This window comes from Prunus avium, chromosome 8, assembly GCF_965620075.1.
Source record: "Prunus avium chromosome 8, drPruAviu1.hap1.1, whole genome shotgun sequence".
NCBI lineage: Eukaryota > Viridiplantae > Streptophyta > Magnoliopsida > Rosales > Rosaceae > Prunus > Prunus avium.
In genome coordinates, this window is record NC_142291.1 from 10,707,196 (window position 1) to 10,733,045 (window position 25,850).

Below are 25,850 nucleotides of genomic sequence, written 5' to 3' on the forward strand. Positions count from 1 at the left end.
CTAAGTACTATAAACAAACTCAAACAAACGATATAAATTATTGTACTAAAAGAAACAAACCAAGAAACCAAAGAAAAAAAAACAAACAGCACTTTCTATCACCTGTTTATCACCATTTGGACAGATTCGTTTCTATGTTTTTCAGCTTCGACCTCTGTTCAGTTTTTAGGCTATAACTTTCCAACCGTAAGTCTAAATTTTACGTTCTTTATATGGTTGGATTCAGCATAGAAAAACAAAGAACTCAACGCGGACCAAAAGGCAAAAACAACTACGAAAATAAACAGAATTCAAAGAAGAGAAAGGATTGAAATGCTCCCCCTTGAAGCGATTAGGTCGAGCATGGATGCACTTGGAGGTCGCGACTTCTCCCACTGCTCCACACTTCCCATTCTTATGATTGAGGTTGCCATCTCTCTCCATTTATTATTGAGCTATAATAAATTGCTAAAACAAACATAGAAAACTTGAAATAGAATTAAAGGATTAGGAAATAAAAACTAAAATGAAAAGGAAAATCAACACACATCCAATTCCATGTTTCAAAGCAACAAGCACCAATGGGTTGTGTAAGCTGGGACTTAAACCCAGTTCTCTTGCTTGTTGGGCAATTGTCCTTTTCTGTTGGACTACAAACACAACTTGTCCATTAACGTCATTAACTTTAAAACAAGAAATTGTCTAGTTAAGAAAAACAAATAAAATAAAGTAGGAAAGCCAAATAGAATCAAACAATGTTACCGATCCCCGGCAACGGCGCCAAAAACTTGTTGCGTAGATACAGCTGCACCAAAATGGATTCAGTTGCATCCTCAACTTGTGATACTCGCAAGTGCACGAACCGTTGGTAGTATAGCATATGTAAGTGCGAGGTCGATTCCACAGGGATTGGTGATTGAATGATCCAATTTAGTTTCCCTACACAAAATAGAAACAAAAACAAAGAACATAAAACAAGGAAGAAAGAAATAAGTAACTCAAGCAAATAAGTTCCCAAGTTCAATTTAGATTAATGGATTGATTCTAGCTAAAGTATGATTAAGCCATGGTGTGTGGTCATAACCTTGTGTTCCTAATTCCCTAATTTGATCATTTGTTGTCTAACCTAAAATTAAGCATTAGGAACCCATTAAGCATAGAAGAACAATTTAAACAACCAAGCATGTATCTAATCCCTGTTGTCGAATGTCCATACATACTCTTCCTATTCATAGTTCAATTCGAATTAAAGTATGGTGTCTACTCTTAATTCAAACCAAGATAGCTAACATGCAAGCCTAAATGGTGATCAATCATTCAAACTAGCATATTAACTTATAAGCATAATGAATAAGAACAAAAATCATAATTGAAACTTGGAAACTAATCAAACTTGAAACTAAAGAAAAGAATTTACATAACAATGAAAATTAAAGTAGAACTTGGAAAGACTTAAAGGAAAATTTCAGCACAAAGATCTCATTATAACAATTGAAAACTAGAAAGAGAAACTAAGAGAATTTGAGGGAGAGAAGGGAAGGGAGCTCTAGAGAAGTGTTTGAGAGCTCCCCCCCTTGGGGTGTGTTTACAAGCTTAGAGAACTTCCCTATTTATAGGCCTAGGGGAAGTGAAAATCTGAATTCAATATGGCTAATGCATACAACACTTGTTTTATAAAATCTGAAATGGTTGATGCACTTGTATTAGAAAATCTAAATTGGGTGATGCACTTGTATTAGAAAATCTTGAATTGGTTGATGCACTTCACCAATAGATCCCACCAGCAGCCCTAGCTCATCTTCATGTCACCATGACCAAGCTTCCAACCAGAAATGATAGCTCATACCTAGCTCACCATGACCAAGCATCCAACCAGCACATGCTGAGGTCAGCATGACCAGCAACTTCAAGGGCTTACAACTTGGGCTTCTCTTAATCAAATTAGGACTTTAAGCACTCGAAATTGAAGTTCAGAATGTCTTCTTTCCAGCCATATGTTATTTGGGCCAATCCAAGGTCGGAGGAAGAAGTTAAGGCCGAAACAAATTGCTAACTCATTTTCCGCGCTGATAAGATCCATCCTGAGCATGGTTCTGTGTTTGCTAGGTAACGGACTCCAGATTTATCCAATGGGGCTGAATTTTGGATATGTTATAGTACACACCAATTGGAACAACTTTCATGAAGAATGTGGCCTCATTAGAGCTATGTAGGTGGTTGAAACAAAGCTTGCAATATGACCTACGGAACTGGACTGGCAGGGGGCTGTAGCCAAAATGAGTTTGTCTTTAAGCTCTTCATCCATTCATCCAAATTAGGCCTTAACATGCTTGAATTGCATGAATTATGCTCTCTAAAGCCATCATTATTACCTAAAGCTCAATGAACTGAAAGATAAACACAAAAAGGATTAAAAGCATAAGTTTAACTCAAAAACATAACCAAATCATAAGCTAGAAGGGTACAAAATGATATACAATTATGAACCGATCAGGCTCCGACCTCAGAATTGGGCCTACGAACCGTCGATTCGAAGGCAATGGCGTCGCGAGTAAAACTCATTGCGGTGCCATGAGTCGTGGGCTTTTTCGGGCATCCGACGTCGTTTACTAGCCCGAAATCCAATTTTTGAAGTTTTTGGTAACTGTGTTATTTTCCTATTTTAATTCCTTCGTTAATCCTAGGCTTTCTAGGAATATTTAATCATAGTGTGCCCCGATTGTCACGCTGCGCCAAGGGGTCGTGTTAAAACAAAGACATCCAGATGAATAAGATGACGGAAAGCAAATGCCCACGACAATTTAAACGTCAACAAGGCAAAAAAAGAAGGGATGCAACACGAGGACTTCCCAGGAGGTCACCCATCCTAGTACTACTCTAGCCCAAACTCGCTTAACTTCGGAGTTCTGATGGGATCCGGTGCATGTGAGTTGGTGTGATCGCATCCGTTAGCTTATAACGCCTAAAAGTATATAAGCCACGTTTGAGCCATGCCATATGACCATGGGTTGGCTATCCAACGCCCCCCGCATGAAATGGCATGGCCTGTCAAGCCTTGTCGTCGCCACCCCTACCACGTGTCGCGCGCAGGCCTGCCGAACTGCCGGTTCCGATCGGCTGTGGGGCCTACCTTACGATAATTGAACCAAAACAAAAAAAACAAAAAAACTGACAACGTTAAGAACAACCCCAATAATTTCGGCAGTGGGCGTCGAGTCCTGCTGTTTTTTCGCTTTCGTTCGTTTGCGGTGCCCGGTTAATTGGAGACGAGCTCCACGGGGTGATGTAGGACAGATGGCGTAAGTTATTGGAGAGGAGCTGGACCGACGCGCGTGCAACGGCAAATCGGGCAAACCGCTGATCTGGGCTCCGACCTCAGAATTGGGCCCACAAACCGTCGATTCGAAGGCAACGGCGTCGCGAGTAAAACTCATTGCGGTGCCATGAGTCGTGGGCTTTTTCGGGCATCCGACGTCGTTTACTAGCCCGAAATCCAGTTTTTGAAGTTTTTGGTAACTGTGTTATTTTCCTATTTTAATTCCTTCGTTAATCCTAGGCTTTCTAGGAGTATTTAATCATAGTGTGCCCCGATTGTCACGCTGCGCCACGGGGTCGTGACAAAACAAAGACATCCAGATGAATAAGATGACGGAAAGCAAACGCCCACGACAATTGAAACGTCAACAAGGCAAAAAAAGAAGGGATGCAACACGAGGACTTCCCAGGAGGTCACCCATCCTTGTACTACTCTCGCCCAAACTCGCTTAACTTCGGAGTTCTGATGGGATCCGGTGCATGTGAGTTGGTATGATCGCATCCGTTTGCTTATAACGCCTAAAAGTATATAAGCCACGTTTGAGCCATGCCATATGACCATGGGTTGGCTATCCAACGCCCCCCGCATGAAATGGCATGGCCTGTCAAGCCTTGTCGTCGCCACCCCTACCATGTGTCGCGCGCAGGCCTGCCGAACTGCCGGTTCCGATCGGCTGTGGGGCCTACCTTACGATAATTGAACCAAAACAAAAAAAACAAAAAAACTGACAACGTTAAGAACAACCCCAATAATTTCGGCAGTGGGCGTCGAGTCCTGTTGTTTTTTCGCTTTCGTTCGTTTGCGGTGCCCGGTTAATTGGAGACGAGCTCCACGGGGTGATGTAGGACAGATGGCGTAAGTTATTGGAGAGGAGCTGGACCGACGCGCGTGCAACGGCAAATCGGGCAAACCGCTGATCTGGGCTCCGACCTCAGAATTGGGCCCACGAACCGTCGATTCGAAGGCAACGGCGTCGCGAGTAAAACTCATCGCGTTGCCATGTGTCGTGGGCTTTTTCGGGCATCCGACGTCGTTTACTAGCCCGAAATCCAGTTTTTGAAGTTTTTGGTAACTGTGTTATTTTCCTATTTGAATTCCTTTGCTAATCCTAGGCTTTCTAGGAGTATTTAATCATAGTGTGCCCCGATTGTCACGCTGCGCCAACGGGTCGTGTTAAAACAAAGACATCCAGATGAATAAGATGACGGAATGCAAACGCCCACGACAATTGAAACGTCCACAAGGCAAAAAAAGAAGGGATGCAACACGAGGACTTCCCAGGAGGTCACCCATCCTAGTACTACTCTCGCGCAAACTCGCTAAACTTCGGAGTTTTGATGGGATCCGGTGCATGTGAGTTGGTATGATCGCATCCGTTAGCTTATAACGCCTAAAAGTATATAAGCCACGTTTGAGCCATGCCATATGACCATGGGTTGGCTATCCAACGCCCCCCGCATGAAATGGCATGGCCTGTCAAGCCTTGTCGTCGCCACCCCTACCATGTGTCGCGCGCAGGCCCGCCGAACTGCCGGTTCCGATCGGCTGTGGGGACTACCTTACGATAATTGAACCAAAAGAAAAAACACAAAAAAACTGACAACGTTAAGAACAACCCCAATAATTTCGGCAGTGGGCGTCGAGTCCTGTTGTTTTTTCGCTTTCGTTCGTTTGCGGTGCCCGGTTAATTGGAGACGAGCTCCACGGGGTGATGTAGGACAGATGGCGTAAGTTATTGGAGAGGAGCTGGACCGACGCGCGTGCAACGGCAAATCGGGCAGACCGCTGATCTGGGCTCCGACCTCAGAATTGGGCCCACGAACCGTCGATTCGAAGGCAACGGCGTCGCGAGTAAAACTCATTGCGTTGCCATGAGTCGTGGGCTTTTTCGGGCATCCGACGTCGTTTACTAGCCCGAAATCCAGTTTTTGAAGTTTTTGGTAACTGTATTATTTTCCTATTTTAATTCCTTCGTTAATCCTACGCTTTCTAGGAGTATTTAATCATAGTGTGCCCCGATTGTCACGCTGCGCCAAGGGGTGGTGATAAAACAAAGACATCCAGATGAATAAGATGACGGAAAGCAAACGCCCACGACAATTAAAACGTCAACAAGGCAAAAAAAGAAGGGATGCAACACGAGGACTTCCCATGAGGTCACCCATCCTAGTACTACTCTCGCCCAAACTCGCTTAACTTCGGAGTTCTGATGGGGTCCGGTGCATGTGAGTTGGTATGATCGCATCCGTTAGCTTATAACGCCTAAAAGTATATAAGCCACGTTTGAGCCATGCCATATGACCATGGGTTGGCTATCCAACGCCCCCCGCATGAAATGGCATGGCCTGTCAAGCCGTGTCGTCGCCACCCCTACCACGTGTCGCGCGCAGGCCTGCCGAACTGCCGGTTCCGATCGGCTGTGGGGCCTACCTTACGATAATTGAACCAAAACAAAAAATACAAAAAAACTGACAACGTTAAGAACAACCCCAATAATTTCGGCAGTGGGCGTCGAGTCCTGCTGTTTTTTCGCTTTCGTTCGTTTGCGGTGCCCGGTTAATTGGAGACGAGCTCCACGGGGTGATGTAGGACAGATGGCGTAAGTTATTGGAGAGGAGCTGGACCGACGCGCGTGCAACGGCAAATCGGGCAAACCGCTGATCTGGGCTCCGACCTCAGAATTGGGCCAACGAACCGTCGATTCGAAGGCAACGGCGTCGCGAGTAAAACTCATTGCGCTGCCATGAGTCGTGGGCTTTTTCGGGCATCCGACGTCGTTTACTAGCCCGAAATCCAGTTTTTGAAGTTTTTGGTAACTGTATTATTTTCCTATTTTAATTCCTTCGTTAATCCTAGGCTTTCTAGGAGTATTTAATCATAGTGTGCCCCGATTGTCACGCTGCGCCAAGGGGTCGTGATAAAACAAAGACATCCAGATGAATAAGATGACGGAAAGCAAACGCCCACGACAATTGAAATTTCAACAAGGCAAAAAAAGAAGGGATGCAACACGAGGACTTCCCAGGAGGTCACCCATCCTAGTACTACTCTCGCCCAAACTCGCTTAACTTCGGAGTTCTTATGGGATCCGGTGCATGTGAGTTGGTATGATCGCATCCGTTAGCTTATAACGCCTAAAAGTATATAAGCCACGTTTGAGCCATGCCATATGACCATGGGTTGGCTATCCAACGCCCCCCGCATGAAATGGCATGGCCTGTCAAGCCTTGTCGTCGCCACCCCTACCACGTGTCGCGCGCAGGCCTGCCGAACTGCCGGTTCCGATCGGCTGTGGGGCCTACCTTACGATAATTGAACCAAAACAAAAAAAACAAAAAAACTGACAACGTTAAGAACAACCCCAATAATTTCGGCAGTGGGCGTCGAGTCCTGTTGTTTTTTCGCTTTCGTTCGTTTGCGGTGCCCGGTTAATTGGAGACGAGCTCCACGGGGTGATGTAGGACAGATGGCGTAAGTTATTGGAGAGGAGCTGGACCGACGCGCGTGCAACGGCAAATCGGGCAGACCGCTGATCTGGGCTCCGACCTCAGAATTGGGCCCACGAACCGTCGATTCGAAGGCAACGGCGTCGCGAGTAAAACTCATTGCGTTGCCATGAGTCGTGGGCTTTTTCGGGCATCCGACGTCGTTTACTAGCCCGAAATCCAGTTTTTGAAGTTTTTGGTAACTGTGTTATTTTCCTATTTTAATTCCTTCGTTAATCCTAGGCTTTCTAGGAGTATTTAATCATAGTGTGCCCCGATTGTCACGCTGCGCCAAGGGGTCGTGATAAAACAAAGACATCCAGATGAATAAGATGACGGAAAGCAAACGCCCACGACAATTGAAATTTCAACAAGGCAAAAAAAGAAGGGATACAACACGAGGACTTCCCAGGAGGTCACCCATCCTAGTACTACTCTCGCCCAAACTCGCTTAACTTCGGAGTTCTTATGGGATCCGGTGCATGTGAGTTGGTATGATCGCATCCGTTAGCTTATAACGCCTAAAAGTATATAAGCCACGTTTGAGCCATGCCATATGACCATGGGTTGGCTATCCAACGCCCCCCGCATGAAATGGCATGGCCTGTCAAGCCTTGTCGTCGCCACCCCTACCACGTGTCGCGCGCAGGCCTGCCGAACTGCCGGTTCCGATCGGCTGTGGGGCCTACCTTACGATAATTGAACCAAAACAAAAAAAACAAAAAAACTGACAACGTTAAGAACAACCCCAATAATTTCGGCAGTGGGCGTCGAGTCCTGCTGTTTTTTCGCTTTCGTTCGTTTGCGGTGCCCGGTTAATTGGAGACGAGCTCCACGGGGTGATGTAGGACAGATGGCGTAAGTTATTGGAGAGGAGCTGGACCGACGCGCGTGCAACGGCAAATCGGGCAAACCGCTGATCTGGGCTCCGACCTCAGAATTGGGCCCACGAACCGTCGATTCGAAGGCAACGGCGTCGCGAGTAAAACTCATTGCGTTGCAATGAGTCGTGGGCTTTTTCGGGCATCCGACGTCGTTTACTAGCCCGAAATCCAGTTTTTGAAGTTTTTGGTAACTGTGTTATTTTCCTATTTTAATTCCTTCGTTAATCCTAGGCTTTCTAGGAGTATTTAATCATAGTGTGCCCCGATTGTCACGCTGCGCCAAGGGGTCGTGATAAAACAAAGACATCCAGATGAATAAGATGACGGAAAGCAAACGCCCACGACAATTGAAATTTCAACAAGGCAAAAAAAGAAGGGATACAACACGAGGACTTCCCAGGAGGTCACCCATCCTAGTACTACTCTCGCCCAAACTCGCTTAACTTCGGAGTTCTTATGGGATCCGGTGCATGTGAGTTGGTATGATCGCATCCGTTAGCTTATAACGCCTAAAAGTATATAAGCCACGTTTGAGCCATGCCATATGACCATGGGTTGGCTATCCAACGCCCCCCGCATGAAATGGCATGGCCTGTCAAGCCTTGTCGTCGCCACCCCTACCACGTGTCGCGCGCAGGCCTGCCGAACTGCCGGTTCCGATCGGCTGTGGGGCCTACCTTACGATAATTGAACCAAAACAAAAAAAACAAAAAAACTGACAACGTTAAGAACAACCCCAATAATTTCGGCAGTGGGCGTCGAGTCCTGCTGTTTTTTCGCTTTCGTTCGTTTGCGGTGCCCGGTTAATTGGAGACGAGCTCCACGGGGTGATGTAGGACAGATGGCGTAAGTTATTGGAGAGGAGCTGGACCGACGCGCGTGCAACGGCAAATCGGGCAAACCGCTGATCTGGGCTCCGACCTCAGAATTGGGCCCACGAACCGTCGATTCGAAGGCAACGGCGTCGCGAGTAAAACTCATTGCGTTGCAATGAGTCGTGGGCTTTTTCGGGCATCCGACGTCGTTTACTAGCCCGAAATCCAGTTTTTGAAGTTTTTGGTAACTGTGTTATTTTCCTATTTTAATTCCTTCGTTAATCCTAGGCTTTCTAGGAGTATTTAATCATAGTGTGCCCCGATTGTCACGCTGCGCCAAGGGGTCGTGATAAAACAAAGACATCCAGATGAATAAGATGACGGAAAGCAAACGCCCACGACAATTGAAACGTCAACAAGGCAAAAAAAGAAGGGATGCAACACGAGGACTTCCCAGGAGGTCACCCATCCTAGTACTACTCTCGCCCAAACTCGCTTAATTTCGGAGTTCTGATGGGATCCGGTGCATGTGAGTTGGTATGATCGCATCCGTTAGCTTATAACGCCTAAAAGTATATAAGCCACGTTTGAGCCATGCCATATGACCATGGGTTGGCTATCCAACGCCCCCCGCATGAAATGGCATGGCCTGTCAAGCCTTGTCGTCGCCACCCCTACCACGTGTCGCGCGCAGGCCTGCCGAACTGCCGGTTCCGATCGGCTGTGGGGCCTACCTTACGATAATTGAACCAAAACAAAAAAAACAAAAAAACTGACAACGTTAAGAACAACCCCAACAATGTCGGCAATGGGCGTCGAGTCCTGTTGTTTTTTCGCTTTCGTTCGTTTGCGGTGCCCGGTTAATTGGAGACGAGCTCCACGGGGTGATTGTTGTGTAGATACAGCTGCACCAAAATGGATTCAGTTGCATCCTCAACTTATGATACTCGCAAGTGCACGAGCCGTTCGGTAGTATAGCGTATGTAAGTGCGAGGTCGATCCCACGAGGATTGGTGATTGAATGATCCAATTCATTTCTCCTACACAAAACAGAAATAAAAACAAAGAACATAAAACAAGGAAGAAAGAAATAAGTAACTCAAGCAAATAAGTTCCCAAGTTCAATTTAGATTAATGGATTGATTCTAGCTAAAGTATGATTAAGCCATGGTGTGTGGTCATAACCTTGTGTTCCTAATTCCCTAATTTGATCATTTGTTGTCTAACCTAAAATTAAGCATTAGGAACCCATTAAGCATAGAAGAACATTTTAAACAACCAAGCATGTATCTAATCCCTGTTGTCGAATGTCCATACATACTCTTCCTATTCATAGTTCAATTCGAATTAAAGCATGGTGTCTACTCTTAATTCAAACCAAGATAGCTAACATGCAAGCCTAAATGGTGATCAATCATTCAAACTAGCATATTAACTTATAAGCATAATGAATAAGAACAAAAACCATAATTGAAACTTGGAAACTAATTAAACTTGAATACTTAAGAAAGAATGTACATTACAAGAAAAATAAATTACAACTAAGAAAACATTAAAGAAAGCTAGAATTGAGAACTAGAAAGGAAAACTAAGAGAATTTGAGGGAGAGAAGGGAAGGGAGCTCTATAGAAGTGTTTGAGAGCTCCCCCCCTTGGGGTGTGTTTACAAGCTTAGAGAACCTCCCTATTTATAGGCCTAGGGGAAGTGAAAATCTGAATTCAATATGGCTAATGCATACAACACTTGTTTTATAAAATCTGAAATGGTTGATGCACTTGTATTAGAAAATCTAAATTGGGTGATGCACTTGTATTAGAAAATCTTGAATTGGTTGATGCACTTCACCAATAGATCCCACCAGCAGCCCTAGCTCATCTTCATGTCACCATGACCAAGCTTCCAACCAGAAATGATAGCTCATACCTAGCTCACCATGACCAAGCATCCAACCAGCACATGCTGAGGTCAGCATGACCAGCAACTTCAAGGGCTTACAACTTGGGCTTCCCTTAAGCAAATTAAGACTTTAAGCACTCAAACTTGAAGTTCAGAATGTCTTCTTTCCAGACATATATCATTTGGGCCAATCCAAGGTCGGAGGAGGAAGTTAAGGCCGGAACAAATTGCTAACTCATTTTCCGCGCTGATAAGATCCATCCTGAGCATGGTTCTGTGTTTGCTAGGTAACGGACTCCAGATTTATCCAATGGGGCTGAATTTTGGATATGTTATAGTACACACCAATTGGAACAATGTTCATGAAGAATGTGGCCTCATTCGAGCTATGTAGGTTGCTGAAACAAAGCTTGCAATATGACCTACGAAACTGGACTGGCAGGGGGCTGTAGCCAAAATTGAGTTTGTCTTTAAGCTCTTCTTCCCTTCATCCAAATTAGGCCTTAACATGCTTGAATTGCATGAATTATGCTCTCTTGCTCTATTTGCCTGCAAAACACACAAAGGAAGGCAAATAACTTAGAAGTCTAGGAAACTAAGCAAAAGAAGTAAGTAAATAGGGCATGTATATGTATGAAATTATGAGCTTAACACACCCCCAAACTTAGATTTTGCTAGTCCTCGAGCAAAACAAAAGAAAAACAAAGCTAAAAACAAAACAAAATAAGAAGTTAACTAGACCACTTTCGTAGGTAACTCGATTGCATTGAGCGTATGCAACAAGCCTTTAAACCTCTAGGCATCCCTAGTAGGAGGAGTTGTGTCTCCTGAGGGTTTAACAGATATGATACCCACAAACGTTTTTCTAACTCTACAAAACAAAATGGTTTGAAAACTTAATAGATTTGTTAGTCCTTAAGCAAAACAAAACAAAACAAAATACAAAAACGTTAACCTTCCAACCAGACAGAAATTTTAACTTCGTAGACATGGCTCAACAAGGAACAAAACAAGCACTAAGGAAGTTCTAAACATTATTCAAGTGCTACCACAATCTCAGAAAAATCATGCTCAAGGTGTGTGTGTGAAGTAGCCATGAAGATACAACTTATGCTTCTCAAACAACGATATGAATTCCTGCAAGAATGAACACAAGTTTGCCAAGCTAAACCAAGATCAATAGGACTTTACTTATGGATGTAATGGGGTTATGATAATGGTTAGACAAAGAATGGTTATGGAAACACAAGGTCTAAAGAACAAAGTAGAGCATGACATGTAAACAAGATTATTGACATTTGAAATGTAAGGCACAAAAATTGAAAAGCTCACAACACCAGATTTTGCAATTGAATCACTTCACAATTTGATTTTGACATTTACACACTTTGTATAATATTTGGCCCAATTTTGCGGCTCTTTACCCTAGATCACCTTTATTTCTCCTTATATCACCCTAGGGTCGTGACTACATTGGCCACACTTCTTTTCTCTTTTTCTTTTGATTTTTTTTATAGCTCATTTATTGCCTTGAATACAATCTGAAATACAATCATACTCTACATGTTCCCTAGATGGTAGGATGTTTAATGGATGATAAGGTGATAGAAAGAAATGGCTAAGTGTTTGAGCACAAAGGGGTTTACAATGGAATATGTATTGTATGGGTTGATGGAGGAAAAAGAAAGAGGCTTAACAAAGATGGCCTAAATCATATCTTAGTTATAAACTTGACATTCCAGTGAATCACACAAGCAAAAATGCATACAATTGGGTAAGACATGCAAGAGTTGTCTAATCATGGCTAAAGTGCATAGAAAGCTCAAACATAATTATGTGAGACTTAGCTAGCAAAAGAATAAGATTCAGACCTAACACAATGCTTATCAAATTCCTAAGAGCCATATTATAAGTTAGACTCAAGATTTATCATTGGTGTGGGAAGGAAAACTGAAAATGACTCAAAGAAAAGAAACATAAAAGAAAAACGTGAGGTTTCAAATTGCTATTCTGCTCAATTTCAACATATAATCTGTTTTGACATGTAACTTTCAAACCACTTGGTCAAATTTAACGTTCTTTACGTCGTTGGATTCAGCATGAAAACATGAAGGACACAGCGCGGACCAAACATTCAAAACAGTAGCAGAAAAAAAAAATTGTAGCAATGAAGAAGCCTACGTTTTCAGACACAAACACAAAAACTAAAAAATACTTTCCTCACCCCCAAACTTAAATGATGCATTGTCCTCAATGTTAAAGCAAAGTAAAGATGATTGAGAACATGTAAATGATAAGGGGAAAAGTTAAGAAGAAGGTTTAGAAAGAAAAAAAAAATGAATATATAAGCAACTCACGGATGACCAGTTAAGGGCCTCAGAAAACACAGCCAGGGGATCCGGGAAGATTGGAGGGGTCACAATGGTCCCGCTTAAAACCCAAACTTCTTAGACACCGAAGGTGTCGCCTAAAGAACTCCTAGACACTGTATTGACGGAAGTGCTCACTGGAGTTACCATAAGTCAGCTCATATGAAAAATCTTTTTAAATTTTTAAATTTTTTATTTTTTTAAATTTTTATAAAAAAAGAAACAGAAATTTAAAATAATAACAAGTAAAGAGAAAGGATTGAAATGCTCCCCCTTGAAGCGATTAGGTCGAGCGTGATGCATTTGGAGGTCGCGACTTCTCCCACTACTCCACACTTCCTATCTTTGAAGTTGCCATCTCTCTCCATTTTTATTGAGCTATTTACATTGCTAAAACAAACACACACAAAAACTTGAAACGGAATTAAAGGATTACGAAATAATAAAAAAAAAACTAAAAATGAAAAGGAAAAATCAACACAAGTCCAATTCCATGCTTCAAAGCAACAAGCACCAATGGGTTGTGTAAGCTGGGACTTAAACCCAGTTCTCTTGCTTGTTGGGCAATTGTCCTTTTCTGTTGGACTACAAACACAACTTGTCCATTAACGTCATTAACTTTAAAACTTGAAATTGTCTAGTTAAGAAAAAAAAATAAAGTAGGAAAGCCAAATAGAATCAAACAATGTTACCGATCCCCGGCAACGGCGCCAAAAACTTGTTGTGTAGATACAGCTGCACCAAAATGGATTCAGTTGCATCCTCAACTTATGATACTCGCAAGTGCACGAGCCGTTCGGTAGTATAGCGTATGTAAGTGCGAGGTCGATCCCACGAGGATTGGTGATTGAATGATCCAATTCATTTCTCCTACACAAAACAGAAATAAAAACAAAGAACATAAAACAAGGAAGAAAGAAATAAGCAACTCAAGCAAATAAGTTCCCAAGTTCAATTTAGATTAATGGATTGATTCTAGCTAAAGTATGATTAAGCCATGGTGTGTGGTCATAACCTTGTGTTCCTAATTCCCTAATTTGATCATTTGTTGTCTAACCTAAAATTAAGCATTAGGAACCCATTAAGCATAGAAGAACATTTTAAACAACCAAGCATGTTTCTAATCCCTGTTGTCGAATGTCCATACATACTCTTCCTATTCATAGTTCAATTCGAATTAAAGCATGGTGTCTACTCTTAATTCAAACCAAGATAGCTAACATGCAAGCCTAAATGGTGATCAATCATTCAAACTAGCATATTAACTTATAAGCATAATGAATAAGAACAAAAACCATAATTGAAACTTGGAAACTAATTAAACTTGAATACTTAAGAAAGAATGTACATTACAAGAAAAATAAATTACAACTAAGAAAACATTAAAGAAAGCTAGAATTGAGAACTAGAAAGGAAAACTAAGAGAATTTGAGGGAGAGAAGGGAAGGGAGCTCTATAGAAGTGTTTGAGAGCTCCCCCCCTTGGGGTGTGTTTACAAGCTTAGAGAACCTCCCTATTTATAGGCCTAGGGGAAGTGAAAATCTGAATTCAATATGGCTAATGCATACAACACTTGTTTTATAAAATCTGAAATGGTTGATGCACTTGTATTAGAAAATCTAAATTGGGTGATGCACTTGTATTAGAAAATCTTGAATTGGTTGATGCACTTCACCAATAGATCCCACCAGCAGCCCTAGCTCATCTTCATGTCACCATGACCAAGCTTCCAACCAGAAATGATAGCTCATACCTAGCTCACCATGACCAAGCATCCAACCAGCACATGCTGAGGTCAGCATGACCAGCAACTTCAAGGGCTTACAACTTGGGCTTCCCTTAAGCAAATTAAGACTTTAAGCACTCAAACTTGAAGTTCAGAATGTCTTCTTTCCAGACATATATCATTTGGGCCAATCCAAGGTCGGAGGAGGAAGTTAAGGCCGGAACAAATTGCTAACTCATTTTCCGCGCTGATAAGATCCATCCTGAGCATGGTTCTGTGTTTGCTAGGTAACGGACTCCAGATTTATCCAATGGGGCTGAATTTTGGATATGTTATAGTACACACCAATTGGAACAACGTTCATGAATAATGTGGCCTCATTCGAGCTATGTAGGTTGCTGAAACAAAGCTTGCAATATGACCTACGAAACTGGACTGGCAGGGGGCTGTAGCCAAAATTGAGTTTGTCTTTAAGCTCTTCTTCCCTTCATCCAAATTAGGCCTTAACATGCTTGAATTGCATGAATTATGCTCTCTTGCTCTATTTGCCTACAAAACACACAAAGGAAGGCAAATAACTTAGAAGTCTAGGAAACTAAGCAAAAGAAGTAAGTAAATAGGGCATGTATATGTATGAAATTATGAGCTTAACAGTGATGTAGGACAGATGGCGTAAGTTATTGGAGAGGAGCTGGACCGACGCGCGTGCAACGGCAAATCGGGCAGACCGCTGATCTGGGCTCCGACCTCAGAATTGGGCCCACGAACCGTCGATTCGAAGGCAACGGCGTCGCGAGTAAAACTCATTGCGTTGCCATGAGTCGTGGGCTTTTTCGGGCATCCGACGTCGTTTACTAGCCCGAAATCCAGTTTTTGAAGTTTTTGGTAACTGTGTTATTTTCCTATTTTAATTCCTTCGTTAATCCTAGGCTTTCTAGGAGTATTTAATCATAGTGTGCCCCGATTGTCACGCTGCGCCAAGGGGTCGTGATAAAACAAAGACATCCAGATGAATAAGATGACGGAAAGCAAACGCCCACGACAATTGAAATGTCAACAAGGCAAAAAAAGAAGGGATGCAACACGAGGACTTCCCAGGACGTCACCCATCCTAGTACTACTCTCGCCCAAACTCGCTTAACTTCGGAGTTCTGATGGGATCCGGTGCATGTGAGTTGGTATGATCGCATCCGTTAGCTTATAACGCCTAAAAGTATATAAGCCACGTTTGAGCCATGCCATATGACCATGGGTTGGCTATCCAACGCCCCCCGCATGAAATGGCATGGCCTGTCAAGCCTTGTCGTCGCCACCCCTACCACGTGTCGCGGGCAGGCCTGCCGAACTGCCGGTTCCGATCGGCTGTGGGGCCTACCTTACGATAATTGAACCAAAACAAAAAAAACAAAAAAACTGACAACGTTAAGAACAACCCCAATAATTTCGGCAGTGGGCGTCGAGTCCTGCTGTTTTTTCGCTTTCGTTCGTTTGCGGTGCCCGGTTAATTGGAGACGAGCTCCACGGGGTGATGTAGGACAGATGGCGTAAGTTATTGGAGAGGAGCTGGACCGACGCGCGTGCAACGGCAAATCGGGCAAACCGCTGATCTGGGCTCCGACCTCAGAATTGGGCCCACGAACCGTCGATTCGAAGGCAACGGCGTCGCGAGTAAAACTCATTGCGTTGCAATGAGTCGTGGGCTTTTTCGGGCATCCGACGTCGTTTACTAGCCCGAAATCCAGTTTTTGAAGTTTTTGGTAACTGTGTTATTTTCCTATTTTAATTCCTTCGTTAATCCTAGGCTTTCTAGGAGTATTTAATCATAGTGTGCCCCGATTGTCACGCTGCGCCAAGGGGTCGTGATAAAACAAAGACATCCAGATGAATAAGATGACGGAAAGCAAACGCCCACAACAATTGAAACGTCAACAAGGCAAAAAAAGAAGGGATGCAACACGAGGACTTCCCAGGAGGTCACCCATCCTAGTACTACTCTCGCCCAAACTCGCTTAACTTCGGAGTTCTGATGGGATCCGGTGCATGTGAGTTGGTATGATCGCATCCGTTAGCTTATAACGCCTAAAAGTATATAAGCCACGTTTGAGCCATGCCATATGACCATGGGTTGGCTATCCAACGCCCCCCGCATGAAATGGCGTGGCCTGTCAAGCCTTGTCGTCGCCACCCCTACCACGTGTCGCGCGCAGGCCTGCCGAACTGCCGGTTCCGATCGGCTGTGGGGCCTACCTTACTATAATTGAACCAAAACAAAAAAAACAAAAAAACTGACAACGTTAAGAACAACCCCAATAATTTCGGCAGTGGGCGTCGAGTCCTGCTGTTTTTTCGCTTTCGTTCATTTGCGGTGCCCGGTTAATTGGAGACGAGCTCCACGGGGTGATGTAGGACAGATGGCGTAAGTTATTGGAGAGGAGCTGGACCGACGCGCGTGCAACGGCAAATCGGGCAAACCGCTGATCTGGGCTCCGACCTCAGAATTGGGCCCACGAACCGTCGATTCGGAGGCAACGGCGTCGCGAGTAAAACTCATTGCGTTGCCATGAGTCGTGGGCTTTTTCGGGCATCCGACGTCGTTTACTAGCCCGAAATCCAGTTTTTGAAGTTTTTGGTAACTGTGTTATTTTCCTATTTTAATTCCTTCGTTAATCCTAGGCTTTCTAGGAGTATTTAATCATAGTGTGCCACGATTGTCACGCTGCGCCAAGGGGTCGTGATAAAACAAAGACATCCAGATGAATAAGATGACGGAAAGCACACGCCCACGACAATTGAAACGTCAACAAGGCAAAAAAAGAAGGGATGCAACACGAGGACTTCCCAGGAGGTCACCCATCCTAGTACTACTCTCGCCCAAACTCGGTTAACTTCGGAGTTCTGATGGGATCCGGTGCATGTGAGTTGGTATGATCGCATCCGTTAGCTTATAACGCCTAAAAGTATATAAGCCACGTTTGAGCCATGCCATATGACCATGGGTTGGCTATCCAACGCCCCCCGCATGAAATGGCATGGCCTGTCAAGCCTTGTCGTCGCCACCCCTACCATATGTCGCGCGCAGGCCTGCCGAACTGCCGGTTCCGATCGGCTGTGGGGCCTACCTTACGATAATTGAACCAAAACAAAAAAAACAAAAAAACTGACAACGTTAAGAACAACCCCAATAATTTCGGCAGTGGGCGTCGAGTCCTGCTGTTTTTTCGCTTTCGTTCGTTTGCGGTGCCCGGTTAATTGGAGACGAGCTCCACGGGGTGATGTAGGACAGATGGCGTAAGTTATTGGAGAGGAGCTGGACCGACGCGCGTGCCACGGCAAATCGGGCAAACCGCTGATCTGGGCTCCGACCTCAGAATTGGGCCCACGAACGGTCGATTCGAAGGCAACGGCGTCGCGAGTAAAACTCATTGCGTTGCCAAGAGTCGTGGGCTTTTTCGGGCATCCGACGTCGTTTACTAGCCCGAAATCCAGTTTTTGAAGTTTTTGGTAACTGTGTTATTTTCCTATTTTAATTCCTTCGTTAATCCTAGGCTTTCTAGGAGTATTTAATCATAGTGTGCCCCGATTGTCACGCTGCGCCACGGGGTCGTGATAGAACAAAGACATCCAGATGAATAAGATGACGGAAAGCAAACGCCCACGACAATTGAAACGTCAACAAGGCAAAAAAAGAAGGGATGCAACACGAGGACTTCCCAGGAGGTCACCCATCCTAGTACTACTCTCGCCCAAACTCGCTTAACTTCGGAGTTCTGATGGGATTCGGTGCATGTGAGTTGGTATGATCGCATCCGTTAGCTTATAACGCCTAAAAGTATATAAGCCACGTTTGAGCCATGCCATATGACCATGGGTTGGCTATCCAACGCCCCCCGCATGAAATGGCATGGCCTGTCAGGCCTTGTCGTCGCCACCCCTACCATGTGTCGCGCGCAGGCCTGCCGATCTGCCGGTTCCGATAGGCTTTGGGGCCTACCTTACGATAATTGAACCAAAAAAAAAAAAAAAAAAAAACTGACAACGTTAAGAACAACCCCAATAATTTCGGCAGTGGGCGTCGAGTCCTGTTGTTTTTTCGCTTTCGTTCGTTTGCGGTGCCCGGTTAATTGGAGACGAGCTCCACGGGGTGATGTAGGACAGATGGCGTAAGTTATTGGAGAGGAGCTGGACCGACGCGCGTGCAACGGCAAATCGGGCAAACCGCTGATCTGGGCTCCGACCTCAGAATTGAGCCCACGAACCGTCGATTCAAAGGCAACGGCGTCGCGAGTAAAACTCATTGCGTTGCCATGAGTCGTGGGCTTTTTCGGGCATCCGACGTCGTTTACTAGCCCGAAATCCAGTTTTTGAAGTTTTTGGTAACTGTGTTATTTTCCTATTTTAATTCCTTCGTTAATCCTAGGCTTTCTAGGAGTATTTAATCATAGTGTGCCCCGATTGTCACGCTGCGCCGAGGGGTCGTGATAAAACAAAGACATCCAGATGAATAAGATGACGGAAAGCAAACGCCCACGACAATTGAAACGTCAACAAGGCAAAAAAAGAAGGGATGCAACACGAGGACTTCCCAGGAGGTCACCCATCCTAGTACTACTCTCGCCCAAACTCGCTTAGCTTCGGAGTTCTGATGGGATCCGGTGCATGTGAGTTGGTATGATCGCATCCGTTAGCTTATAACGCCTAAAAGTATATAAGCCACGTTTGAGCCATGCCATATGACCATGGGTTGGCTATCCAACGCCCCCCGCATGAAATGGCGTGGCCTGTCAAGCCTTGTCGTCGCCACCCCTACCACGTGTCGCGCGCAGGCCTGCCGAACTGCCGGTTCCGATCGGCTGTGGGGCCTACCTTACGATAATTGAACCAAAACAAAAAAAACAAAAAAACTGACAACGTTAAGAACAACCCCAATAATTTCGGCAGTGGGCGTCGAGTCCTGCTGTTTTTTCGCTTTCGTTCGTTTGCGGTCCCCGGTTAATTGGAGACGAGCTCCACGGGGTGATGTAGGACAGATGGCGTAAGTTATTGGAGAGGAGCTGGACCGACGCGCGTGCAACGGCAAATCGGGCAAACCGCTGATCTAGGCTCCGACCTCAGAATTGGGCCCACGAACCGTCGATTCGGAGGCAACGGCGTCGCGAGTAAAACTCATTGCGTTGCCATGAGTCGTGGGCTTTTTCGGGCATCCGACGTCGTTTACTAGCCCGAAATCCAGTTTTTGAAGTTTTTGGTAACTGTGTTATTTTCCTCTTTTAATTCCTTCGTTAATCCTAGGCTTTCTAGGAGTATTTGATCATAGTGTGCCCCGATTGTCACGCTGCGCCACGGGGTCGTGATAGAACAAAGACATCCAGATGAATAAGATGACGGAAAGCAAACGCCCACGACAATTGAAACGTCAACAAGGCAAAAAAAGAAGGGATGCAACACGAGGACTTCCCAGGAGGTCACCCATCCTAGTACTACTCTCGCCCAAACTCGCTTAACTTCGGAGTTCTGATGGGATCCGGTGCATGTGAGTTGGTATGATCGCATCCGTTAGCTTATAACGCCTAAAAGTATATAAGCCACGTTTGAGCCATGCCATATGACCATGGGTTGGCTATCCAACGCCCCCCGCATGAAATGGCATGGCCTGTCAGGCCTTGTCGTCGCCACCCTTACCATGTGTCGCGCGCAGGCCTGCCGAACTGCCGGTTCCGATCGGCTTTGGGGCCTACCTTACGATAATTGAACCAAAACAAAAAAAAAAAAAAAACTGACAACGTTAAGAACAACCCCAATAATTTCGGCAGTGGGCGTCGAGTCCTGTTGTTTTTTCGCTTTCGTTCGTTTGCGGTGCCCGGTTAATTGGAGACGAGCTCCACGGGGTGATGTAGGACAGATGGCGTAAGTTATTGGAGAGGAGCTGGACCGACGCGCGTGCCACGGCAAATCGGGCAAACCGCTGATCTGGGCTCCGACCTCAGAATTGGGCCCACGAACGGTCGATTCGAAGGCAACGGCGTCGCGAGTAAAACTCATTGCGTTGCCAAGAGTCGTGGGCTTTTTCGGGCATCCGACGTCGTTTACTAGCCCGAAATCCAGTTTTTGAAGTTTTTGGTAACTGTGTTATTTTCCTATTTTAATTCCTTCGTTAATCCTAGGCTTTCTAGGAGTATTTAATCATAGTGTGCCCCGATTGTCACGCTGCGCCACGGGGTCGTGATAGAACAAAGACATCCAGATGAATAAGATGACGGAAAGCAAACGCCCACGACAATTGAAACGTCAACAAGGCAAAAAAAGAAGGGATGCAACACGAGGACTTCCCAGGAGGTCACCCATCCTAGTACTACTCTCGCCCAAACTCGCTTAACTTTGGAGTTCTGATGGGATCCGGTGCATGTGAGTTGGTATGATCGCATCCGTTAGCTTATAACGCCTAAAAGTATATAAGCCACGTTTGAGCCATGCCATATGACCATGGGTTGGCTATCCAACGCCCCCCGCATGAAATGGCATGGCCTGTCAAGCCTTGTCGTCGCCACCCCTACCATATGTCGCGCGCAGGCCTGCCGAACTGCCGGTTCCGATCGGCTGTGGGGCCTACCTTACGATAATTGAACCAAAACAAAAAAAACAAAAAAACTGACAACGTTAAGAACAACCCCAATAATTTCGGCAGTGGGCGTCGAGTCCTGCTGTTTTTTCGCTTTCGTTCGTTTGCGGTGCCCGGTTAATTGGAGACGAGCTCCACGGGGTGATGTAGGACAGATGGCGTATGTTATTGGAGAGGAGCTGGACCGACGCGCGTGCCACGGCAAATCGGGCAAACCGCTGATCTGGGCTCCGACCTCAGAATTGGGCCCACGAACGGTCGATTCGAAGGCAACGGCGTCGCGAGTAAAACTCATTGCGTTGCCAAGAGTCGTGGGCTTTTTCGGGCATCCGACGTCGTTTACTAGCCCGAAATCCAGTTTTTGAAGTTTTTGGTAACTGTGTTATTTTCCTATTTTAATTCCTTCGTTAATCCTAGGCTTTCTAGGAGTATTTAATCATAGTGTGCCCCGATTGTCACGCTGCGCCACGGGGTCGTGATAGAACAAAGACATCTAGATGAATAAGATGACGGAAAGCAAACGCCCACGACAATTGAAACGTCAACAAGGCAAAAAAAGAAGGGATGCAACACGAGGACTTCCCAGGAGGTCACCCATCCTAGTACTACTCTCGCCCAAACTCGCTTCACTTCGGAGTTCTGATGGGATCCGGTGCATGTGAGTTGGTATGATCGCATCCGTTAGCTTATAACGCCTAAAAGTATATAAGCCACGTTTGAGCCATGCCATATGACCATGGGTTGGATATCCAACGCCCCCCGCATGAAATGGCATGGCTTGTCAAGCCTTGTCGTCGCCACCCCTACCATGTGTCGCGCGCAGGCCTGCCGAACTGCCGGTTCCGATCGGCTGTGGCGCCTACCTTACGAAAATTGAACCAAAAAAAAAAAAAAAAAAAACTGACAACGTTAAGAACAACCCCAATAATTTCGGCAGTGGGCGTCGAGTCCTGTTGTTTTTTCGCTTTCGTTCGTTTGCGGTGCCCGGTTAATTGGAGAGGAGCTCCACGGCGTGATGTAGGACAGATGGCGTAAGTTATTGGAGAGGAGCTGGACCGACGCGCGTGCAACGGCAAATCGGGCAAACCGCTGATCTGGGCTCCGACCTCAGAATTGGGCCCACGAACCGTCGATTCGAAGGCAGCGGCGTCGCGAGTAAAACTCAACGCGCTGCCATGAGTCGTGGGCTTTTTCGGGCATCCGACGTCGTTTACTAGCCCGAAATCCAGTTTTTGAAGTTTTTGGTAACTGTGTTATTTTCCTATTTTAATTCCTTCGTTAATCCTAGGCTTTCTAGGAGTATTTAATCATAGTGTGCCCCGATTGTCACGCTGCGTGATCGGTTCATAATTGTATATCATTTTGTACCCTTCTAGCTTATGATTTGGTTATATTTTTGAGTTAAACTTGTACTTTTAATCCTTTTTGTGTTTATCTTTCAGCTTTAGGGAACAATGATGGCTTTGGATAGGAAATGATGCAATCCATGCATGTTAAAGCCTGATTTGGATAAAGGGAAGAAGAGCTTAAAGACAAACTCATTTTGGCTACAGCCCCCTGCCAGTCCAGTTCCGTAGGTCATATTGCAAGCTTTGTTTCAGCAACCTACATAGCTCGAATGAGGCCACATTCTTCATGAAAGTTGTTCCAATGGGTGTGTACTATAACATACCCAAAATTCAGCCCCATTGGATAAATATGGAGTCTGTTACCTAGCAAACACAGAACCATGCTCAGGATGGATCTTATCAGCGCGGAAAATGAGTTAGCAATTTGTTTCGGCCTTAACTTCTTCCTCCGACCTTGGATTGGCCCAAATAACATATGGCTGGAAAGAAGACATTCTGAACTTCAATTTCGAGTGCTTAAAGTCCTAATTTGATTAAGAGAAGCCCAAGTTGTAAGCCCTTGAAGTTGCTGGTCATGCTGACCTCAGCATGTGCTGGTTGGATGCTTGGTCATGGTGAGCTAGGTATGAGCTATCATTTCTGGTTGGAAGCTTGGTCATGGTGACATGAAGATGAGCTAGGGCTGCTGGTGGGAACTATTGGTGAAGTGCATGTTGAAGAAAAAAAAAAATGGCTCAATTAAAAGATACAAAAATGAAGACAAGCGACCGGTCGCAGGTTATGGGCGACCGGTCGGTTTTAGGCAGATTGCAAAGTCTAAATTGGTTTTCAACTCTGTGCCAAAGCAACCGGTCGCAAGGTATCTGCGACCGGTCGTAAGGTATCCGCGACCGGTCGCAAGGTATCCGCGACCGGTCGCCCCGACTTTGCTGTTTCAGTTTTCTACGCGTTTTCAAGTCTTCCTTTGTGTGCTATCACTTTCTATCGACTTGCAAGGATATTTCTGATCAATTCTGAGATATTAGAAGGTGGCAAGCAGCTGGAAAGATGGGGAGAACACTTTGGCAAATTGATGACTTGCTTCAATGAGTGAATACTCTCTTGGTTCAAGAGATATATGGCAGCTATCATCCATTGTTCCCTTGCTTTGTGAGCTGCCAAGAACAGGTGTCTAAAGTTATATAACTAAAGCAAGAACGTGCAGAACTTAATGATACCTTATCTTGGAGTCCAAAGGCCTATATAAGAGGGAAGAGGAAGCAAGAGAACATTAAGTTGTGAAGAGCATAATTTTGTGCAAAGTATAGAGAGTTGTAGAGAAGCTGGAAACTTATAAGTTCAGAAAATACCAAGGGGAGAGTAAGAGAGTTCTCTAAGTGTATCAAGTTGTTGAGCAAGGGTGAGAGAGAAACAGATTGTGAGGGTAGATTTCTAAGGGGGTTTCCTTCTTTGTAAACCAAAGTTGTAATCTATTTTCATTAGTGAAAGTTCTCAAGGAGATCACCAAAGAGGAAGTAGGCATTTGGCTGAACCTCTATAAACACTTGTGTCATTTCTATTTGGTTAAATTTCTGTGTGTGTGTAAGACTCATCCATCATAGAGTTTGTCACAAAGTTCATCAACAACAAGGTCCTAAGGGGAAGTGAGTTAGTCTTAATTCACAACAAGTGGTATCAGAGCTGTGTTTTGGCAGCTGGGCTAGTTCTTTTTGGAGTGCTAGTGTGTTGAAGATGACAAGTGAACAAGAAGCTGAGAGTGGTAGTAGTTCACAGCATGTGAAGCATCCACAGGCAGCAAGCATGAAGGTGGAGCTAAAGCCTTTCACAGGCAAGGAGAACTTCACCCTTTGGCAACGAAGGATGAGGTCTGCTCTTACACAACAACATCTCCATGTTGTGTTAGTTGGCAAGGAAAAGAAGCCAGCAGACATGAAAGATGAGGAGTGGAGTGTACTTGACGAGTTAGCCAGAGGAGCCATCGAAAACTACCTCTCCGATGATGTGCTCATCAACGTGTTGAAGGATACAGCGAAGCAAACATGGGAGAAGCTCGAAGAGATGTTTGCAGGGAAGTCGCTGTCCAACAAGCTCTTCCTAAAGGAAGAACTCCTAAATCTGAAGATGGAAGAAGGAGGTAATCTAATGGAACATTTAAGTAGTTTCAATAGATGTGTTGCTGATTTGCAAAGGATGGAAGTTATTTATAGTACGGAGGATAAGGCACTTATGTTGCTAACATCCTTACCTCCGTCCTATAAACACTTCCGAACCACTCTTATGTTCGGGAAGGTCACTCTGGATTTTGAGCCGGTGCTACAAGACATCATGACGCACCATAGGATGGCTCAACGTTCTGGAGAAAACTCTCAAGGTGAAGGTCTATTTGCTAAGACCGATGAGAGGGGTCGTTCAAAGAGGCGTGAAGGCAAGAAAGGCAACAAAGGAAGATCAAAATCCAAGGCGAAAGAAGGTTGTTTCGAGTGTGGGTCAAAGGAGCACTGGAAAAGGAATTGCCCCATATGGAAGGAGAAGAAAAACAAAGGGAAGAATGCAGCAAACACAGCTGAAGAAGTCACGGAAAGTGATGGTGAGCTTTTATGTGTTAATGGCCATGTTAAGACTAATACATATGCTAATTCTTCAAGGTGTTTCTCTTCCGAATGGATTTTGGATTCCGGGTGCTCATACCATATGTGCTCAAACAAGGAGTGGTTTGACACATATGAGAAAGAAGAAGGTGGCGAAGTTGTGATGGGGAATGGCTCGGTTTGTAGAGTCATAGGCACCGGTACAATCAAGATAAAGATGCATGATGGGACGGTTAGGACGCTTGGAATGGTAAGGCATATTCCAAAGTTGCGTAAGAATCTTATTTCCCTTGGAACTCTTGATAAGAATGGTTATTCTGTTAAGGCTAATGGAGGGAAAATCATAATCTCAAAAGGTTCACTTGTGGTTATGAAAGGAGAAGTTCAACCTAATTGTCTATATAGATTGTGTGGTACAACAATAACAGGTGGAGCAGCTGTGTCCACAAGCAAAGACTCGGAGGATGAAACTCAGCTTTGGCATTTGAGGCTAGGGCACATGAGTGAGAGGGGCATGCAGGAACTACACAACCGAAAGTTGTTGAAAGGTGTTCAAAGCTGCAAGCTGGAGTTCTGCAAATTTTGTACCATGGGAAAGCAATCAAAGATAGCTTTCAAGCTGCGAGACAAAGAAGAAGGAAGCACAGGGGTGTTAGATTATATTCACTCGGATGTATGGGGGCCATCACCGGTTAAATCAAAGGGTGGAGCTCGCTATTTCGTGACTTTCTTGGATGATTTTTCCAGGAAGGTTTGGGTCTACTTCATGAAGGAGAAATCTGAGGTCTTCACCAAATTCAAAGTGTGGAAGGCGGAAGTGGAAAATC

The 25,850-nt window shown here is 44.8% G+C and overlaps 15 non-coding genes and 1 pseudogene across 15 annotated transcripts; all 16 read right to left on the reverse strand.

Annotated features, from left to right (window-relative positions):
- Positions 1–2,807: 2,807 nt before the first annotated feature.
- LOC148292136 (5S ribosomal RNA) lies at positions 2,808–2,926 on the reverse strand. The gene has a single exon (XR_015827055.1). It is a non-coding gene; the product is annotated as a 5S ribosomal RNA (ribosomal RNA).
- Positions 2,927–3,679: 753 nt separating this feature from the next.
- LOC148292137 (5S ribosomal RNA) lies at positions 3,680–3,798 on the reverse strand. Its single transcript, XR_015826866.1, has one exon. It is a non-coding gene; the product is annotated as a 5S ribosomal RNA (ribosomal RNA).
- Positions 3,799–4,551: 753 nt separating this feature from the next.
- Positions 4,552–4,670, reverse strand: LOC148292138 (5S ribosomal RNA; annotated as a pseudogene).
- Positions 4,671–5,423: 753 nt separating this feature from the next.
- Positions 5,424–5,542, reverse strand: LOC148292139 (5S ribosomal RNA). The gene has a single exon (XR_015826894.1). It is a non-coding gene; the product is annotated as a 5S ribosomal RNA (ribosomal RNA).
- A 753-nt stretch (positions 5,543–6,295) lies between these two features.
- On the reverse strand, positions 6,296–6,414 carry LOC148292140 (5S ribosomal RNA). Its single transcript, XR_015826718.1, has one exon. It is a non-coding gene; the product is annotated as a 5S ribosomal RNA (ribosomal RNA).
- Positions 6,415–7,167: 753 nt separating this feature from the next.
- Positions 7,168–7,286, reverse strand: LOC148292141 (5S ribosomal RNA). The gene has a single exon (XR_015826966.1). It is a non-coding gene; the product is annotated as a 5S ribosomal RNA (ribosomal RNA).
- A 753-nt stretch (positions 7,287–8,039) lies between these two features.
- Positions 8,040–8,158, reverse strand: LOC148292142 (5S ribosomal RNA). The gene has a single exon (XR_015826967.1). It is a non-coding gene; the product is annotated as a 5S ribosomal RNA (ribosomal RNA).
- A 753-nt stretch (positions 8,159–8,911) lies between these two features.
- On the reverse strand, positions 8,912–9,030 carry LOC148292143 (5S ribosomal RNA). The gene has a single exon (XR_015826925.1). It is a non-coding gene; the product is annotated as a 5S ribosomal RNA (ribosomal RNA).
- A 6,513-nt stretch (positions 9,031–15,543) lies between these two features.
- Positions 15,544–15,662, reverse strand: LOC148292144 (5S ribosomal RNA). Its single transcript, XR_015827002.1, has one exon. It is a non-coding gene; the product is annotated as a 5S ribosomal RNA (ribosomal RNA).
- A 753-nt stretch (positions 15,663–16,415) lies between these two features.
- LOC148292145 (5S ribosomal RNA) lies at positions 16,416–16,534 on the reverse strand. Its single transcript, XR_015827534.1, has one exon. It is a non-coding gene; the product is annotated as a 5S ribosomal RNA (ribosomal RNA).
- A 753-nt stretch (positions 16,535–17,287) lies between these two features.
- On the reverse strand, positions 17,288–17,406 carry LOC148292146 (5S ribosomal RNA). Its single transcript, XR_015826800.1, has one exon. It is a non-coding gene; the product is annotated as a 5S ribosomal RNA (ribosomal RNA).
- Positions 17,407–18,159: 753 nt separating this feature from the next.
- On the reverse strand, positions 18,160–18,278 carry LOC148292147 (5S ribosomal RNA). The gene has a single exon (XR_015826983.1). It is a non-coding gene; the product is annotated as a 5S ribosomal RNA (ribosomal RNA).
- A 753-nt stretch (positions 18,279–19,031) lies between these two features.
- LOC148292148 (5S ribosomal RNA) lies at positions 19,032–19,150 on the reverse strand. The gene has a single exon (XR_015827600.1). It is a non-coding gene; the product is annotated as a 5S ribosomal RNA (ribosomal RNA).
- A 753-nt stretch (positions 19,151–19,903) lies between these two features.
- LOC148292149 (5S ribosomal RNA) lies at positions 19,904–20,022 on the reverse strand. Its single transcript, XR_015827535.1, has one exon. It is a non-coding gene; the product is annotated as a 5S ribosomal RNA (ribosomal RNA).
- A 753-nt stretch (positions 20,023–20,775) lies between these two features.
- On the reverse strand, positions 20,776–20,894 carry LOC148292150 (5S ribosomal RNA). The gene has a single exon (XR_015826898.1). It is a non-coding gene; the product is annotated as a 5S ribosomal RNA (ribosomal RNA).
- A 753-nt stretch (positions 20,895–21,647) lies between these two features.
- On the reverse strand, positions 21,648–21,766 carry LOC148292151 (5S ribosomal RNA). Its single transcript, XR_015826690.1, has one exon. It is a non-coding gene; the product is annotated as a 5S ribosomal RNA (ribosomal RNA).
- Positions 21,767–25,850: the final 4,084 nt, after the last annotated feature.